The sequence below is a fragment of the Crinia signifera genome, chromosome 5, assembly GCF_055691185.1.
Source record: "Crinia signifera chromosome 5, ASM5569118v1, whole genome shotgun sequence".
Classification (NCBI taxonomy): Eukaryota; Metazoa; Chordata; class Amphibia; order Anura; family Myobatrachidae; genus Crinia; species Crinia signifera.
This window is the reverse complement of record NC_139221.1, coordinates 81,139,288-81,159,155: the sequence shown is the minus strand read 5'-3', so window position 1 is coordinate 81,159,155 and position 19,868 is coordinate 81,139,288. Positions and strand designations below refer to the sequence as shown.

General features: G+C 45.0%; 1 protein-coding gene across 6 annotated transcripts in view; it reads left to right on the top strand.

Moving 5' to 3' along the window:
• The window catches only part of GREB1L (GREB1 like retinoic acid receptor coactivator), a 112,331-nt gene that overhangs the window by 4,554 nt on the left and 87,909 nt on the right, over nt 1-19,868 (top strand). Inside the window, exon 2 of one of the 6 annotated variants that reach the window (XM_083187539.1) lies at nt 933-1,010. The exons of the other annotated variants lie outside the window; for them this stretch is intronic. The gene's annotated coding sequence lies outside the window, so the exon portion shown is untranslated. The remainder of the gene's footprint in view (nt 1-932; nt 1,011-19,868) is intronic. 6 annotated transcript variants of the gene reach the window in all.

Here is a 19,868-nt window from a genome sequence, read left to right as displayed (position 1 = left end):
AGTAATGGGCTTCAGGGGTTTATGCAGTGATTGTTTGACTTCAAAACCTGTGTCTCGGTGCAAGGACTTGAACCTTACCCTGCACAACTGGGTGATGATTTGTATAATGTCATAATGCAGAGGTTCCCAAACTTTGTGCCGTGGCTTCCTGGGGTGCCTCAGGACACATGAAGGGGTGCCCTGGGTTTATGAGCAGAACCAGTGCTGGTGGCTGCCAATTCATAAAATGTGTACAAACAGAAGCAAATCATGCCCTTTACCACATAACTGACCCAAAGAATCGCATATAAAACTATAAATCTAATTCATTTTTTGGGGCCTTGGGGGTGCCATGAAAATATTTTGATACTCTAGGGTGCCGTGATTCAAAAAAGATTGGAATCCCCTGTCATAATGCATAATGCGCTTGCAGGTTTGACATAACATCTGGATTCGCAGTAACAGGCTTGTGAGTACCGCCACATCAATCTATCTTTATATCATATGTTTGATCCTTCTATTTTCTTTGGTAGCAAATAAGCAATTTTTGCTTATTTGTTGTAGTGTTTATTAACTCACAAGTTTGGTTAGTGTATGTTTTTGTAGATGATTTTCCAAACCTATGTTTAATTTTTTAGTGACGGAATAAACCATGGCAGCAGTGTTACACAGCGCAGCTGAATATAAGTATTCTCTTCACGTTACCCCAAGGCCAAAAGTTTCTCATTGAGAAAATAAGAAAGAGATATTTAACTTAAGTAAACAGTGTTTATATTTCATTCTTCGGATTAATTATGTGATAATGGACAGGATTCACTTGTATTTTTTTCACAATTTGCTACCAATCCAGGGCACCCCTGGGTGCCACGGCACACAGTTTGGGAACCGAAAACCTATTGCTACTGTTACAGAGTTTTCATTTAAATATTTTTTTTTTTTTGTTTCTTATATAGCTCAGCATATTCTGTTGCACTTTACAGTGGGAAACAGCACTGATAAAACAAACTGGGTAGAAACAAACCGACATAGAGGTAGGAGGACCCTGTTTACAATCTGTTACCATTGAAGTAGAAATCTGTAACCTTCCTGTTACATAACGTTCTTGCTTAATCTGTGAAGTGTTTTTTATTTTTTTTTACAACCCTTTTTCTATCTGTGAAGATTTGACAATTCTGCGTCTCCTCCTCCCCCTGCAGCTGGATGTCCTCCTGGCTGTGACACCTGCTGGGGGAGGAGGAGATCGATGGAGGACGGAAGGGGGGGGGGGTCGCGCGGGCGTCGATAGAAGCCCATAGGCTTCTATAGGGTATCGCCAGCCAGAGGGATACCATGCCAGGTGGAGATGGGGCGGACAGCTAATGGTACATAGAAAAATGCGGTAAAACCCCCGTTTTACCGCATTTTCCTTTTAGTACATACCGCCCTTAGGAGGTTTTTCTGGTTGGCTCGTTCCCCCGTTAATTTGCACAGGGAAGCAATGTTCTGTGCATGCGCACACGCATTTATGCACATGTGCAGAGGCCGGGTGTGAACGGGCAAGGCGAACTGCACGATAGACGCACCCATGGGAACGCCCAGCGTTTCAGGTGTGTTCCCATGAAAACGCTGGGCCTTCACAGTGAAATGAGGCGGTTTAGCGGCTGCCTGCCCTGTCCTCTCATAGGGTGCACGCAAAGCTAACGCATCTGAGAGTTTCTTAGTTTTGCATGCACATTCCACATCATTATTGGCAATAACCTATAGCTCTAGAATTTTTTTTTTTTTTAAATTGATGAATTTAAGGCCTCGTACATTATGGCGACTTCTCCCCTTTGTAGAAGTCACGCCCAATTCCCCCTTGAGCTGCCTGGGACCTTCCTGTGATGCAGGACCGCATTAGATACATTGTTTGCGGTCCTTTTGGCATAGGATAAAGTATATCGCATACAATCCCAGCCAAACCTGCCTGGCTGCAATCCCTAAGATTGCTAGTGTAGCAGCTGTGATTCCTAGGCTCCGGCGCGATGCGCCGGGGACTGTGCATCGTATCGGACCTGCTGACACATACATACTATTTGGATGCTTTTTATGCGATTGATCACCACAGTCGCATAAAAAGTAGCCAAACTGCACCCAAATTGCCTAGTGTATGGCCAGCTTAACAATATTTGTTAAACGTCCAGCGGTAAGTTATACACTGTACAGTATGTGCAGTGTTCTTTTGTTGTACCTCCACAATTTACAATCCTGCTAAAAATCCTGCTGTCCTACAAATGTGTTTATCACAATCAGGAACAGCCTAATGTTTATAGCTAAAGGAAAGCATGAGATGCGCATTCACAGTAGAACTTCCAACATGCGCATTATTGGTTATCCCAGTGGGGATTCTGAGAAGCTTCTCTGACATCACTATTCCCCATATTGTGTGTGTGTGTGTGTGTGTGTGTGTATAAATCATTCTAGTAGTATATAAACAGAGAAGCCACTTGTGACTGTGTTTTGGGTAAAGAAGTACAAATTTAAAACCTTTCTATTTATTTCTTTTTAACCACTTCCTTTAAAACTTCTGCAGTTTTAAAAATAACAATTTGAGCTGGTTTGCTGTCATCGTTTCATTGCGCACAGTGCACTGGTGCAAGCTCGGAGATGTTTTACATTCACACCTGAGCTAACCATACTCAGTTGATAAGGTGAATACCAGAGACCTGGTTGTGCTTGAAAGTAAATACATTCCCCCCCTATGGTTTTTCCACCCCTATCGCTCCTATCACAGCCAACAATAAAGTTTGTCCTTGACCTGATAAGGGAATCTTTTGAACCTCTTAACTGTTAATAACCATTATTATGTTATCTTGTTTCGATGTATCATTTATATAGGTTTATCGCTAAGTGTAAACTGCAGGGTTGCTGCACCGTTTGTGTGTTCAATCACTATTTATCTGTCTCGGTAACCTTTATGTACTTTGCGCAGTTAATAACAAATGTGTTTTTTTGGTCAAATCCAACTGTTGGACATATTGTTATTGTGAAATTGAACTGAAGACAAATCTGAAAAGTCTATTGGTTATAATAAAGTTCAGTGACATCTTAAGCATAATCCTTTGCTAAAGGTGGCCATACATCAGACCTGCATAAAACCTGATCATATGCAGGTCGTAAGAGGGATGGTATATGCTTTAAACGCACATATGATCTGCTTGCGACCACAAGCAAATCTGATGGTTAACATGCAGCATGTATGATCTGAGGATCGACGTTTCGACCTGCGGAACTGCGCATAGTACCGATCAATGACCACTAGAAATGGGGCGTTCAGGCCTTGGAGTCTTCTGGTGTATGGCCCGCTTTAACATTGATACCATTGCCAATAATCAGACTCATGCTATACTAGATTCTAATCTGAGGGAACTAGTTCATTCAAGTTGTTATTTGTGATTTTCACCTTTTTGACATTTGTGTATATCGATAAATTGAAGACTTTTTCAACAAAGTTCTTGACAGAATAAGGGCCAATAAGAGGCAGCAGCTTTGCCAATATATGCTAATGATGCCTTGATGTGCCATTTTTACATGCGATGAATCGCATGTGATTTATTGCATATAAACTCCCGGGGAGCTGCAGGAGAGCCGGGCAGCGTTGGATGCCAGGGCAGGTGCTGGGTCGGAAGCTGCAGAAGATTGTCTAAAAAATATTTTCAAAAGATTGGCCGGCCATGGATTGGCTGAGAGAATTCTCTCAGCCAATCAGCAGCAGGCAGGTATTTTAAAATTATTTGGTTTAAAATCTGCCGCTTGCTACCTTGCTATCTGGCACCTGTCACCTGAATCTGCCTGCCCCAGTCCTCCCCTATGCATAGGTGTGTGCCAAAGGTGCATCACCGCTGGCACACACACCTACGGATCAGACCCAATACATAGTGGGTGGTAAACACCTGAGTCCGATCCGATACATTTTATGTGCGGAGGGTTTAATCTGTAGTGTCTGACCTGTTGTGCATTGGACCCCGCATCGGCCCAGGTGGGATGTCACACGCATCCGATTTGTGCTTCTTTTTTACCCAATCCATCAGGATCGGGTGAAATTGGCCCAAATCTTACTAGTGTGCGGGCCTGCACGCAATTTTGAAATAATAATAGTAATAAGCCAATCCTGAAATTGGTTTGTCACCTTCTATAGGCAGCCAATGAAGGGAGTAGAGAATTTATTATGTGGCAGTAAGGGACTGGTTAGATAAAAGCCTGGCATCCTCATTTTGTATCCAGTGTAGTTCTATTGCCTTAAGACCGAGGTTGAGGGCATTATATTGATAATACAAATGCATGCTAAAGTTTATGGCAAATCTGAGGGAATGAAGTATTCTGGTTATGTTGCCTAGATGAAGGAATGAGTACTTGATCATGGCTGACACTTGATTTCTGAAGCCACCAGCCAGGACAACCCCAAAATATTGCACATGTTCATCGTATTGCAAATTTGGATCTCCAAATGTAAAGCTGGCTATACATCTAAAGATTTATTGTCTGACCTGGCCGGATGGAACAAAAGTCTGGTAATATCTAAATTACCTTTTTGTCTGTTTTCCAGCATTTCAAAGCAAACTATCCACTGCTCCCATAAGTTACTTGGTTTTTGTTCAGAACAGCCAGATCAGGCAATACATTTCTAGATGTGTGGCCAGCTTAAGTCCAGTAGGTTGGCTAAGCTGCAGTTTTACCGTTCCACAACGAGGTAGCATCATAAGAGTTTTATCATGATTCAGTTGCACCCAACTGCACCCATCCTGGAACTCTGCTAGACAACCATTTAGGATTGTGGGTTCTAAGTATCTGGAGCAAAGTACAGATACAGTTCGTTATAATCTGCATAACAGGGGTCGACTATACCTCCCAACTAAAGGTGCCCACACACTAGAAAGATCTGCGATCATAAGATGTGCGCATAAATTAGCCTTCAAATCTTTTGTCCGATCTTGACAAAAGATTTCAGGCAATTGCACATCTTTACCAAAGATTTTTCTTATGATCCCGTGTGCGTTCCTATGGATCTTTTGTTAAATCTTCTGATCTTTTGTGCAGCACGTAAGATCAGAAGATTTAGCAAAATATCCACGGGAGCGAGCATCGGCCGATTTTCGACCGATTATCGGTAAATATCGGCCGATTTATCGAAAATCGGCCTAAAAATCGTTCTAGTGTGTGGGCACCTTTACAGGGAGATGGAGGAGGGACAGAATGTTGCGCGTCGAAAATTTTGGGGGCATGGCCTATACTCGCGGCTCTCCCGCGAGACCACGCCCCCGTTTTGACGCTATGGGGGCATGACCCAGAGACTTTGTGAGCCTCTAGCCATGCCCCCAGCCCTCTGGCTGCGGGAATAGACGCTGTGCGCATTTATTCCTCGCTGCTCAGCAGCCGACAGTGGGACTCCCAACAGCCCCCCCCCCCTCGCCGCAGGAGGGACGCGGGAATGTCCCTGAAAACCGGGACATTCCTGAGGTAATCAGGACTGTTGGGAGGTATGGTAGACTAATGGGGCCTACACACATAGATTCCCGGGCATTTCTAAAAGGGTCTCACTAGTTTGCTCCGGGACAAGGGATCTAAAGCAAAAAGATAGCACACCATTAGTTCTCGACATGCAGAAAGGTCGACATGTGGTTTTCTCTGTTTTTTGACCCGATTGTCGACATGGACACAGTTTGAAGTGCACCGCATCACCTCCCATTGCTTGCTGCGCTCGCAATGCTTCGGGCACGGTGCCTCGTTGTGCTTGGCACACTATTTTATTCTCCCAGCATGCCCTAGTGGATCGTAGAGCATGAAATACCGCCTGTCGGCTCAAAAAAACAGTGAAAAACCCAACGTCGACCTTTTTGCGTGTCGACCTAATGGTGTTCTATCTTGTTGCTTTAGATTTCTTGTCGAGATACCGTTCGCTCCATGTGTAGGGGCCATAGCGAGAGGGATATGTGCCCCTGCGCATCGCTATCACCCTGGGGATTAATATCCAGCACGCTGTATAAATCTATAATTGTCAGGGCCAGTGTTCTCACCAGAAAACACTGGCCCTGACAGATTGCTCAGGGGCACACCTCTGTGCAACACTGTGTGTTGAGCAGTCTAGCATCACTCAGAATGATCATCTCCCCGTGTGCCATCACATCTGATGACTTCACCAAGTAGTAACATGTACTGTATATTGTTAATGGCATGGAAGATATTATGGAACAATGCATGACAGTGGCAGTGGTGATGCCTAAAGATAGTCTATGTGAACGTCTGGTGAGAAATAAGGGAAACCAGCTAACTTTTATTCTCCCACCACACCCTAGTGGATGGTAGGGCATGAAATACCGCATGTCGGCACACAAAAAGTGAAAAAACACCATGTCCTAATGACCCTGTTGACCTTCATGCATATCGATCTAGTGGTGTCCATCTAATGCTTGTAGACCTAGTGACTGTCTCCCCTTATACTGTGTTCTTCTCCATGCTCCCTACAATAGGAGCTTATTTTAGTGTTATACAGCAATGTTTATATACCATGTACTTGTACTGCGTTGTCTTGTACTACGTCACTGTTTTCTTGTTCTGCTCATTTATGTACTTCATAAGGCGCTGTGGAACCCTTGTTCTGGTAGTGTTGGTGCCGTTAGTCCTGCAGTCAAATGTTAATTTAGGGTGTGTTTGTTTTTCATGACTACATCAGACAATTGCTTTCTTTAGTGGTTCAGGAAAAATGCCAATCGTAATCTTCCTTCAGTCATGCTGTGGCATTTAGGGGGCAAAAATTTAAGCTCTTAAACAAGAGGGGCATGACGAGTGTGTACGGTGTGTTTGGTCTAGGGTCTGTGTTTAGGAACAGGATTCTTGGCAGAGGCGAGCCAATGGTCATTCTAATACCCCTTTTACACCGCTGAAAAATCCGGGTCAGCGGCGGGTCAGGCCCGGATCTTCGGCGGTGTAAATCCCTAACGGCGTGTCCCTTTACACGGGACTTCTACCCAGGTCCTGACCTGGGTAGAACACGGCTAGGACCTGGGTAGAGGGCGGTGTAAATGGGAACGCCGGGTCGGATGACCCGGCTCCCATTTACATGAATGGGGAACGTCCAACCTGCGGACCGCAGCGTCCGCAGGTTGGACGGGTTGTCAGCCTGACAGTCACTGACAGCCGGCGCTGCTGTCTGCTATACCCTGCAGACAGCGGCGGGGGAGGGAGGTGAACGGATGCCTGTGTGCGGCATCCATTCACCTCCTGTGCGACGGCGGGGGGAGTGTGCGCGTGGACTGGGGGCAGCCTAGCAGCTTACCTTAGTGCTGGGCTGCCCCCAGCAGCGTTCCGGTCCGGCGGCGGCACGCGGCGGTGATTGGCGCTTGGAGATGACATCGCGCTGTCATCTCCAAGCTCCGGGGGGGGGCGGGCGCGGGTGCGGGTCGGGCTGTCCGCCCGGTGTAAATGGCACTAAACGCCGGGTCGCACCCGGCTTGAACCTGGGTCTAAAAAAGCCGGGTGCGACCCGGCGTTTTGGTGTAAAAGGGGTATAAGTAAGCTATGGTGGAGGGCTGACAACATGAATTGTGATGGTGATGCACTGTTGCGCCCTGGACACAGAAGTACACGCTGGAGGAGGGGCAACTCAGGTAAAGGTTTGTACAGGGGCCTCCAAATAGTATTTTTCCTGCCAGTACAGGTACGGACTGTCTGACATGCCTACTTGGATGCTCTCACCAATGTAATCCTCCATCATTTTTTGGCATTGGTGACAGGGGGGTAGTCCAGACTCAATTATAAACTGCAATGCAAAATATAAAGATGTATTTTACCCTGGATTTTTCTTTTTTTTTTTTTGCTCCCAACTCAGAATACCTAAAGTAACTGACTGTTTATACATCAGTAGATGTGTCAAAATATGTGTTCACTTCTTTTTCCTTAATTAGGATCTAGTACATTTGGCTCTTGGACTGTAAATGACCCTAGTTCTGCTTAATAGTCCTCCGTGGACATTATGGGCGATATTGAAGCATTTTCTGAACGTTTTTAACAAATGCCTGAAAACGCATGTAAATCGCTGTGTGTATAGCCCACACAGCGATTTACATGTGCGCCCCCGCCGTTCTGAATCTGCCCAAGATTCAGAACGGACCTGCCGCACATTTCAGAGAAGTCGCTCAGAAAGCTCCTCCTCATCTCCCGCATGTGTGGCCGCGGGCAGATGAGCGTGGCTTTTCTGAGCTGAAGATGCCGCAGAACGCTGCCATCAAGCCCACCGATGCCTACCTGAAGTGAGTAGTAGTAGTACGTTTATTTAGTATTTCTTCCAAAGGTAGTCTCAAATTTCCATATAAATCAGGAAATCGTATTACCATCCTTTTGTGCTAACGCAAAGGAGGTTAAACTTCATAACCTGAATGTGATGAGAGCCCTTAAAATCTACCTTCAAAGAGGAGAGTAATGGCGAAGAACCAAGAGGCTGTTTCTGGTTAGAGAAGGCAAGACTAAAGATCTAGGGGCCCCGAAAACTATAGCAAGGTGGATAAAGAATTGCATATTGGAAGCCTATAGGATTAGGAACCTGGATCCACCAAAGGGGCTTAGGGCCCATTCAACTAGAACTATGGCGGCTTCTTGGGCCGAAAAAGAGGCAGTATCACTAGATGAGCTATGCAAAGCGGCATCAGCGCATACATTCACAAAGCACTATAGGGTGGATGTTCTTTCTTCCAGTGATGCAAAGTTCGGAAGAAAAATTCTTAGTGCTGTTATATTAAAAAAACAGAAAAATCCCTTCAGCTACAAGAATTTAGCAGGAGTGAAGACGGTGAAACATTAACTTGTATCCTATATTTTATTATTTGCCCGCCCCGTGAAGTAACTTCTAGGGTACGGATTCTTACCGGTTAATATGCTTTCCTCTACTCCACAATGGCAGCATTATTCCCAGCTCGGTTTGGGTGTAATTATGTTGGATGTATGTATGTATGTATGTATATCTGTATCAGGGCCGGCGCCACCACTAGGCAGCTCTAGGCTCTAGGCACCTGGAGGGCGGCAGTTCGCCCCTCACCCCCAGCGAACTGTGTAAAAAAATTGCTGCCCCGGCGTCCCTGCAGTGCTGGGGCGGTCAGGGGTGTCTGTGCCGTAGGGGTACCTGCTGCGCCGTCATGTGTATAAAGCTGGCTGCGGCTGGCGGGGTCCCTGTAGTGAATAGCAAATAACTAGCGCTATGCGCGCGGCGGCGCCGGAAGCGCTAGTTATTTGCTATTCACTACAGGGACCCCGCCGGCCGCAGCCAGCTTTATACACATGACGGCGCAGCAGGTACCCCTACGGCACGGACACCCCTGTCCGCCCCAGCACTGCAGGGAGGCCGGGGCAGCAATTTTTTTTACACAGGTATCACCCCCCCCCTCCCTCACCCCGGCACCAGGGCGCCCCCACCCCGACTCGCCTGGGGCGCTCCGGTGCCTTGCACCGGCCCTGATCTCATTGTTTATTGAAGCTTTAAAATGGAAAGACACAGAGCCTAGAGGTGGCAGTCCTTATATAGTGGCAGTGTCTTTTTATTTCCTTTCTAGATATCTACCTATAGGGAGAAAACCCATAGGTTGGCTGCCATGGGGGAGTAGAGGAAAGCTTATTAACCGGTAAGAATCCGAACTTTATGTGATGAAGTTCAGTTTTACGTCACTTTCTGTGACGGTTGTGACAGATTTGAAATCTCTCATGCTGAATCTCTGGCACAAATCTCTGCGTATGTAGGGACCTTTAGGGGGACATAAAGGGTCACTTGTGCATTGTGACTTTAACAAACACATCAACATAAAAACGCATTATAATTTTGATATGTTGCACAAGAGGCCATTCTATTCTTTCAATGGAGAAGCTTACATTTAAAGCATCGCTTTTGAACTGCATTTTGAACATGGTGTCACACCCACTTGTCTCCATCACTGTTGACAACACCATTGTCTCCCCTGTTCCCCAACTCCGCTACCTGGATGTTACTCTTGACTCCCACCTCTCCTTTGACCCCCACTTCCAATGCTTGTCTCAATTGTTGGTTCCATCTGTGCAACATTGCTCGCGTCAGGCCTTTTCTCTCCCAGAGTGCGACTATAAATGTATTATTCACTCGCTGGTTAATTCACGGATTGACTACTGCAACCGCCTCCTTCCTTACAGCAGTGGTGTCAAACTCCTGGCCCTCCAGCTGTTGTTGAACTACACATCCCAGCATGCCCTGACACTGATTTAATATAATGGATTGCTAAAACTGTGGCAGGCCATGTTTGACACCACTGCGGCCTACAGAATCTTCTTGAAACTCCTCACCCTCACATACAAGGCCGTTTCGAACGCCTCTGCTCCATCCTTATTTCCTTACACACTCCCTCCTGAACTCTCCAAGATTTTTCCCTCGCTGACCCTACCTGCCACCTCATGTCCTGACAATCCCTTCCATGCCCAATATACAATTGTGCTACCACTGTACATATAATTGCTGCATGATGAACATGTTGCCATCAGTAATTTATGACTTTTTCCAACTGCTATCTGATGGCAGATTATAAAACATAGGAAGGCCGACCACCTTCTGGTTTACAAATGTTCTGCGCAGTGTTGAAAATTAAATGTGTTGACAGTACTCGTTCCTATATACTTGCTTCAGTGATTTTAGAGTTCGAAACTCCATCTTTAAAATATCTGGGGCAGAATGACCTCAATGAACCAACATTTGAGCTCTCAGTAAATTATGCATTTCAAATAGCTGTTTAAACAAATCGCACAATGGGATTTCATTAATGTCATTAAACTGAACAGGTATGTGCTGCTTCCTGGTCTACTAACAAGCAAGCAGATATTAGACCGGAACAGGAGAGACATTCCGGGAGAGTCGGCAACCCTGACATATTATTATTATTATTATTATTATTATTATTTTTTATGCTTAGTGTTTGTTTTTTTTATAAATGAGTAAAGCAGATTGGAGCACATACAGTAGAACTGTGCTTATTTTAGTTATTGTGTGGCACTCTAATTTGAGGGGACTCTAATAAAAAAGAATGTGTAGTGATATGACAGCAAAAATGAGGATACTATTGATTAGGTCATGGTATAAGGATACTTTATTATAAAAGGTAGGATACTTTATTATAAAAGGTAGTGTAATAACATTGCTTCTATAGTGGGGACTGTGTGTCCCTGCTCTCAGGCAGAAGCCTCATCAGTCCCCTATAGTAAAGCGGCAATTGACAACTAACCTTTATGTGCAACTAATGGTGATGTGGTAAGTTGGCATCAGGACTGACCATAGAAGGTGGAGACATGAAGATGAACTAGATCTTCACACAAGCAGCCATCATCATCCTCTGATTCTAGAAAAAGATTGCATACAATAATTACGATTGTTTAAAAGGCATAACTGATTTGTTGCTCTGAACAGAATACAATTTTTATTGAGCATGAGTTTGGACAATTTGATTATCCCTGCTCGCAAGCTTACAATCTATAGGGATAATAGGAGGGATACATAAGGATAGGGTTCCATAGCATGGCAGCAACACCAGATTACAAGACAGTCCTGATGGGATGCAATTCGATATAAATGCTACTGGAGGTAATGTGGGGTTCCGGAATATGATCCGCTTGCTTGAAGAGGTGAGTTTTCAGGGAATACTTGAAATGTAGCACAACTTCTTGAAATAACTGCTGAGGAAGTTTAGCAGAATAATGCCACTTTCTCCTTCATCCGATAAGACACTGAATTTACTATGCTGGGGAACAGAGTTCTGTCTTGGAGGAGTCTGCACTTGAAGAAATTGAAGTGTGGTATGGCTTCTCACCTTCTATTCCCCCCCCCCCCCCCCCCCCCCCCCAAGACTCCAGTCTTAGCAAAGTGCCCAGAGGAGTCGGATCCCTGGGTCTGGGTCACCTTTACAGTGGGGTGCGAAAGTTTGGGCACCCCAGGCATAAATTCATTTTAATGTGCAAAAAGAAGCCATGAAAAAATCTCCAAAAGGCATCAAATTACAGATTAGACCTTTTTATAACATGTCAAAAAAAGTTTGATTTTATTTCCATCATTTACACTTTCAAAAAGAACAGAAAACAAAAAATGGCGTCTGCAAAAATTTGTCAGGGTGGCACTGCCTGCATAGCGTGCCTCTGATACTGGAAAGAGAAGAAAGAAGAGATTGTCTTTTTTGCTGGTGCACTAAAGAGAAAGATTAATCCTTAAAATATACCTTTTATTAGTATTCCAATAAAATAAAATAGATACCACTTAATTAATTGACAAACATTTAACAATATGTTTTAAAATATGCACGGGCTGGATATGTGTTCCTTTTGCTTGGGTAATTGTATGTTAAAAGCCCATCTAAAAGTTAACGGATAGTCACTGTTATGAGCACAGATTAATTAAAATCAGAAAGGCTGTTATAGGGCCAGTAACTTGTGTTCAATGCAACTTCTGTGTGGGATATTAGTCACTACGTCAGCGGCCACCGGCACCGGGGACCTACCGCAGCTGCATGCGTTTGGTGTTATGGGCCCGCGGTCTGTCACCTGCTGGAGGTCCTAGATGGGTGCAGTGCACTGTGTGATGGCTTGCCCAGCATAGTGCACTGGTCCAGCAGGTATGCTGCGGCGGTGCTGTGTTTAGCGCACCCAGCAGCAGGAGAAAGTGAGGGGCATAGCTTCTCCCTGTCTCTTCCGCTGGAGTCCTCACAGTGTGCAGGCACCATTACAGCCCACTCCACATTTGTATTGCATTGTGGGCTTTAATTTATCTGTTCCCGCCGTTTTCCATGCTTCCACGTGTACTCAAATGGGTCAAACTGGAGGCTGTGACCATTATCCTGGTGGCTCCAGATTGGCCTTGTCGAGCTTGGTATGCCGACCTTCAGGGTCACCTGGCGTATGTCTTTCTCTTTGAGATGACCACCTGGTGCAAGGTACCTTCGTTTCCTCCCACTCTGGTGTCCAAGACTTCTCTCGCGCTGCCCCCCTGCACTGGAACAACCTCCCACCACCTATCAGGCTTTCTGATTCCCTTACCTCCTTCAAGCGCTCCCTCAAAACCCACTTCTTCCGACTAGCCTATCCCTCCTCCTCCTCCTCCTAACCTCTTTTGCTCCTCCTATCTGTTCCCATCCATTCCTACTTATCCTATTGTTTTTTGTTCGTCCACCCACCTCCTTTTAGTCTGTTTACTCTTATGAGTAGGGCCCTCCTTCCTCACGTACTCACCCTACCTCTTTACCTCACCAGTGCTCCTGCCCTGTTCTTCCCTTCCTCTACTTCATCTTTAGTCTCCTCGACAATTTCGACACCTACTTAGTAACTGATGCTGATTTTAGTTCTACTAGCTATACCCCTATGTATGCTGTATTTTATACACACCATGTACATTACCTTGTAATTTTTTTTTTTTTTTGTTTGCTATGTACGGCGCTGCGGACACTTTGTGGTGCTTTATAAATAAACGTACTACTACTACCCTGTCTCCAAAATCTGTCATTCCCACTATGCTGTGAGGCTACGTCTCATCACTACCATCCCCTCTGTGGTGTGAAAGACAATCATTTCCCACTATGGTTTTTGTTTGGCCCATCTTCTGTGGGGTTTTTTTTTTTTTCAGACGGGCTGTTTGGCGAGCCTCCGATTGGGCTCACTGAAGGTACAGATCTCTGCGTTTTCTGCCTTTTTTCACAAATGTCTGGCATCTATTCCCAAAGTACAGACTTTTCTCAATGGCGTGTTCAGGCTTCGACCACTGAATCGGGTCCCGGTTGAGTCTTCGGAACTTTCCTTAGTTCTGGATCATCTTAAATCGGATGTGTTTGAACCATTGGAGTCTATAGATTTACATCTTTTGACTTGGAAGATGGTAATGTTGTTGGCACTAACCTCAGCCAGGAGGGTCTCGGACCTTCGAACGCTTTTGTGACATTCTCCATACCTGGTTTTCCATCCGGATAGGGCAGAACTGTGGACCCAAAGGTTGTTTCAGCATTCCAGATCAACCAGCCAATAGTGGTTCCTTCCTTGTCGGGGGATTCGGCTGCTTTGCTTTGTACTTATTTGTATGCTGATTCTGTTATGATATTGTGGTTTGTTTCCTATGCATAGATTTCTCTTAATTTCATTTGCATAGGTGACAACACACTTAAGGTCCATATTCAATTGTCCGAACACACCTTCTCTTGTGGCGATATGCAAGACTATCACTTGTGGTTAAATCTGCCCCATTGTTTGCTTGGTTTTGAAATTCTGACATTTTAGTCTTGTAGAGATTAGACTCTTTCCTGTCCAAAAAAGAAGTGGCAACATCCTGTCAGAACTGAAGTGCATGGGATATAGTAAAAATAAAATAAAAAAACTAGAACATAATGCTGTAAACAAAAACAAACAAAAATAATAAATCTGAAACCATGTAAAAAAAAAAGGAAATCCAACATGAATCAATGCAATGAAATCTCACTTCATACTTTACGATGTCAGAGAGGGTGAAATGAAATTCATGAAAAAGCCATCAATAAATTATCGCTCCTGATAGGATAAGATTTTGGTGAAAAGTCTATTGTTAATTATAGGTTTTTCACAAGAAGATATGATAAAAGATTTTTGGAATTTTGGAAATGTTATGGTCGGAAAAGCACCAGATGAGAAAAATGGTTATCGCAGCTAATTGGATACCCTGAATTGTCTATCTTCAAAATCACAGCCCAAAGGCTGTATTACTTTTAATCCACACACACCGAGTCACAAGATGCCAATTTTAATATGTGAAGTGTGCTGTTCCTCAACAATTTAAGAAGGAGCAGCTGTCTGTTTGGCTGATCGCATTACAAGTCTCTGAAATAGGTGACAGTCTGTTTGCCTTTGGGAATTACAGATTAAGATGTGATCTGTGGGGGCGTTTCAGCTATATGAAGGGTCAAAGGTTCATTTTCCTATTGTATTTTACGAAAGTACAATGTAATATAACTAACTTAATTACAGTTTTTCTGACGCACTTAATTTGTTTATTCCTAAAAGCCCTACTACAATTTTGGTGCGCTTTACTTCTCTGTCAATTGTTTTACATTCTACAATAGTAAATTGCTATGTTTCTGAGTGTGTGTGCATTTAAAATACTGAAGTTAAATATTCCAACGTGACTTTCCCAGACGCATAAGTTAGTTATACTTACAGCTTATGCTTTTAGTTTGGGTATGTACTATACAGTTTATGCAGTAACTATGTTTGTGAGTCAAACCTAAATCATTAATTAATGTGGGCATCTGTTTCTTTCTTTATTATCTCCAAAGTATGATTTGAGGACTATCCATTGAACAACAGCGATCTTGGGCCCTCCTTATTTATTTTGAAGTATAATTACTTAAAGTGTAATAAGCTACACAAGGTATAGAAACTGGATAAGTGTGTGTGTCTATATATACCTGTGAAGTGTCTATATATACCTGGATACCTGTGAAGCCCGCGAGGGGACGCGTATAGCTGTGAAGGTATCCACGTCCCCTCGCGGGGCTCGCTGCGCTCGCCACGCTTCGGGCTCGGTGGCTCGCTGCGCTCGCCACACTATATAAAGTCAATTCCACGCCGACGTGGATAGTGGGGGTATGAAAAGGTCGGAGGACACGTACCGACGCCCCTCGCGGGCTCGCTGCGCTCGCCACGCTTCGGGTTGGCGTTGATAGTGGGGTGGCTTTAACAATGGGGGTCATTTAGCCATCAGGGTGGGTATACAATTAAAAATGGGGTCTGGGGGGGCCATTTCACATATGAAACAGGCATCTGGGTGCCTGTACATATTAAAATCGCATCGCATGCAATACAATAGCATACAATGTAACGCGATTTTCTCTTCAAGGGAATTTCAAGGGAAATCACGTCAAATCGCATGCTTAGGGTACTGGCATACAATTTCAACATTGGGCGCCCAGATAAGTCACAAGTACAGATTTATCTCCCCATTTCTGGTGCCATTGGTTTTGCGCTGGGACCAGTAGCTCCTCAATTGCAGAACAACCAAATATACCTGTATGTAATACTGAAAAATATAATGTGATAAAGCAAACAATATTTTTTGTGGTCCATTGTATATTTGGTGTCTGTATTGTGGAACCATTGCTAAGTACACTCTGGATATAGCCATTCTGGCATCCAACACTTTAAACTGGGTACACATTTGACAACAGTGCAAATGATCTCGCTAACTATTTCCATGGGACTTCCTGGACAAATGATATAGTGCAAACATATTGACTCTTTGGGCCGTATTCAATGTGGCCGGTGGGGGGGTTAAATGGCGAGGATAGCCGAAAACAAGCCACCCTCGCCGTTTATCCCCTGTGTCGGCCACTCGCCCTTTTTAACGTTCAGAGCATACTTGACAGCTTTTATTGGTACTTGTGTAGATTCACGGCGGCAGCCTAAGCTACGTTGTCAGCGTAGCCCAACAGCTGCCTAGCGTAATCAGCGTAGTGTCTCTGCGGCAGCCCTGCGTAGTTAGCGTAGTGTTCCCGCAGTAGCCCTAGTCACCGTACTGTACCCGGCGTCCCTGGCAAGCCTAAAGAGCGCCTCTCACACAGCGCCGGTAACCGCCAGATCCCCTGCGCTGGCGGAGAGGAGATCATGCGGTCGCCGGCGGGGAGGCGCTCCATCTGTCTGAGACGCAGGAGCATCTCAGACGCTTGTTCGTCTCATTAATTATTGCGGCAGGGTACGGCAACCCTGCCTGTGTCCGCTTCAGGGAGATGGGTTTAGGGGTTCGGTAGTACATGCGTCTTGTGCACAAAAAGGTGTGCGTCTCATGCACAGTAAAGGACACATTTGCCAGTGCTCCGTGTTACATACTGGCAAATGCCTGGAGTTGATTTTATAAAGTGTGATGACCGTAGCGAGCCACCGAGCCCCGAAGTTTGGTGAGCAGACACGGATTACTTCACATATATTCCACGTCCCATTGCCAATCCGGCGTTGGGGCTGTGACATCAAATCCAGGGTACACGCCTCCCGCATAAGGTAGTTGTAAATAATGGCATTTCTTTTAGGAAATCATGAGGTGGTGCTCACAAAATTTAATGCTTGTAAACTCCTCCGCCCAAGAAAATATGAACCGTAGAAGGGTCATAAATGTCAGGTGACATCCTTGAATAGTGTTCATTCTAGCACCCGCTATTGTGTTGTTGGTGTGTCTGACTTGCTGATGGAATTAATGTCATATGATGTCAGCAGTGTTTAAAATGTTCCATGTGATGACATCAGTGATGTGATATCATTTTATCTGTGTGATCAGAAACTCTATGCATCCAGTCACTGACAGTTCATTTTCATGTAGCCCCTTTTTTCTTTTTTTTTTTCTTAGACCCTTTAAAACTGAGCTACTGTACCATAGGAATAGATGGACCCAGCGCGCCTGCCTTTTTGCAATCAAAAGTTGGCATTAATATATTGGGGTTTAGACTTTGATGTGTATTTTGCATTAGGCACTGAAGTCCTATTCCGAATGTTATTTAAAGAAGGCAAAAGCTTGTACTCATTATACACCGTGTTGATACAGAGGGAAATGTATAAAACAATACATTTTGCTCTTGAGTTTCCGATCGCCATGTTGCATCTTGAGATCGGTTTGTGCAATAAGATTTTGCCTGTTGCATCTTGTTGGAAATACTTTCTGTTGGCTTACTCTATGTAAATAGAAATGCGCTGATGGGTTTTGCTTTGGCCCAAGGAAGCTGGAATTATGTTTGTTTGCTTTTTTTACAGTCACATAGATGGAGTGTTGCCTATACTGTTTGCAGTTGCTAATTAAAGACAGTCTGTAGTTAATGTACCTTGTCTTTCGCTTTTTTTCAAGTATCTGTAAATCTGCCACATTACTAAAACCTTAGTAACTGAAGACACAGCCCAATCTCTGGACATCCCCCACTGACAACCCCTCTCGTAACACCTACCTGAATACAGTATGCTACACTTATGCTAAGCGCAAACTAGACCAGGGGTGGGCAGTAAGCAGCCCTCCAGATGCTGTGGAACTACACATCTGTGCATGCCTTGTATCAGATTTTCCATTTGATCGTGTTAAAATGTTTGCATGACATGATGGTATGTATAGTTTATCAACAGCTGAAGGGTCACTTATTGCTACCCCTACATTAGGCAATCGGTCATGATGTTAGCCTATTAGCCATGTAGCACAGCTGATGGGCAACCCAGATCTCTTGGAGAGGGAGTGTGCAGTAGTGCATACACACTACCCATTTTGAACAATTTCTCTGGTATCCACCGGATCGGACATCTTTTGGACTCCGGTGTACCTAGTTTAAAAGCACAACAAATGTGTTTTACAGGCCAGTTGGTTATCATGTTATATAAGCCTAATGTTTAGCCAATTTTGTGTTCATAAGGGGTATAGTGCCCAAGCTCAGATGCTGGTTTCTTCATGACACTTGTGATGTTGTCAGACTGCGTGCAGGTGTGTGACTGTTACCTGGTGTTCCTGTTCTCCTCTTGGCACTTCTTATCTGCGACCTGCCTGTTTCACTCACCTGCAATTCGAAGAGCGGAGGGACCACAGAACCCCGGGAAAGCAATCTCACAACCACACAATGCTGTCACCACACGTGAGGACTGTGATCAAATGTTTTATTATGCAGCAACAGAATTACGGATCACCGCTGGAAGAAATGTGGAATGATGCAATAACCAGAACAATCATTGACAAAAAACCTAAAGAATGACTTGTTTTAACTAATATCGTGTGCGATGGGGTCCCCAGGCACCTGCAGGCCACAATTCGCACGATATGCTGCACATTAATTATAATTAAATAATCAGAAATAAGGACAGCTCTTAACTCAAGATCTGTCCTTTGCATAATTATTGCATATGTTAGTGCATATGCAATAATTATGTATGAGATGGGCGGCGGAGCTGGGGTGCGGATTTTAGAACATCCCGCCCAAAGAGATAAACGTCCAGCCAATCAGCTCCTTACTGACTTTTTTTTCAAACACAGCCTGTAACATGGCAGTCAGGAGGTGATTGGCTGGACGTTTATCTCTTTATCACCCTTGCATTTATCAATTGTTAAAGCTTAATACATCTGCCCCAATGTCTCTTACAGCTTTCCTGCCAGAGTGTGTCTGTCTGTCTGTCTGTCTGTCTGTCTCTCTCTCTCTCTCTCTCTCTCTCTCTCTCTCTCTCTCTCTCTCTCTCTCTCTCTCTCTCTCTCTCTCTCTCTCTCTCTCTCTCTCTCTCTCTCTCTCTCGACACCGTGTCCCTCCTGCAGCCCGTCTCTTTTTGGCTGCTGCTGTGCTGGCCTCTTGGTGGGACGGCGCTGTAAGGCCACTGTGCGCCGGGATCACTGCTTCCTCCCACCATCAGGGCACACTGCGCAGGGACAGCTGGTCTCTCTCTCTCGGCTGCTGCTGCTTCTCCCCTCACACCTGGCTCCTCTCCTCGCACACCAGACTGAGCTCTCCTTCGTGCCCAGCAACGCTCCTCCTCACAGGTTTGGCGCACACTGAACACCAATCAAAAGCTGCCCTCACTCTTCCCTCTTTCCAGGAATTACCGGTTTGGTGGATCCGAAGGCCCTCTGGGTTATTTCACACACTCCGGCTCCTGCCGGGCGGCGAAACCCAGCACGGCCAAAAGCCATGCCGCACACAGTAATTAATAATGGACACCATTGTGTCCATTCACGGGACGGCCACGGCCCAGGCCGCCCGGTTGCAGCCGGATCCCACCACTGGAAGGGACAGCTGCTGGGCTGTGGCCATCCCCTCCATTGTAATCTTCTCAGTGCGGCACGGCTTCTTGGCCATACGGGGTTTCGCCGCCCGGCAGGAGCCGGTGCGTGTGAAAAAGCCCTCTGTCTCCATCACATTCTGAGA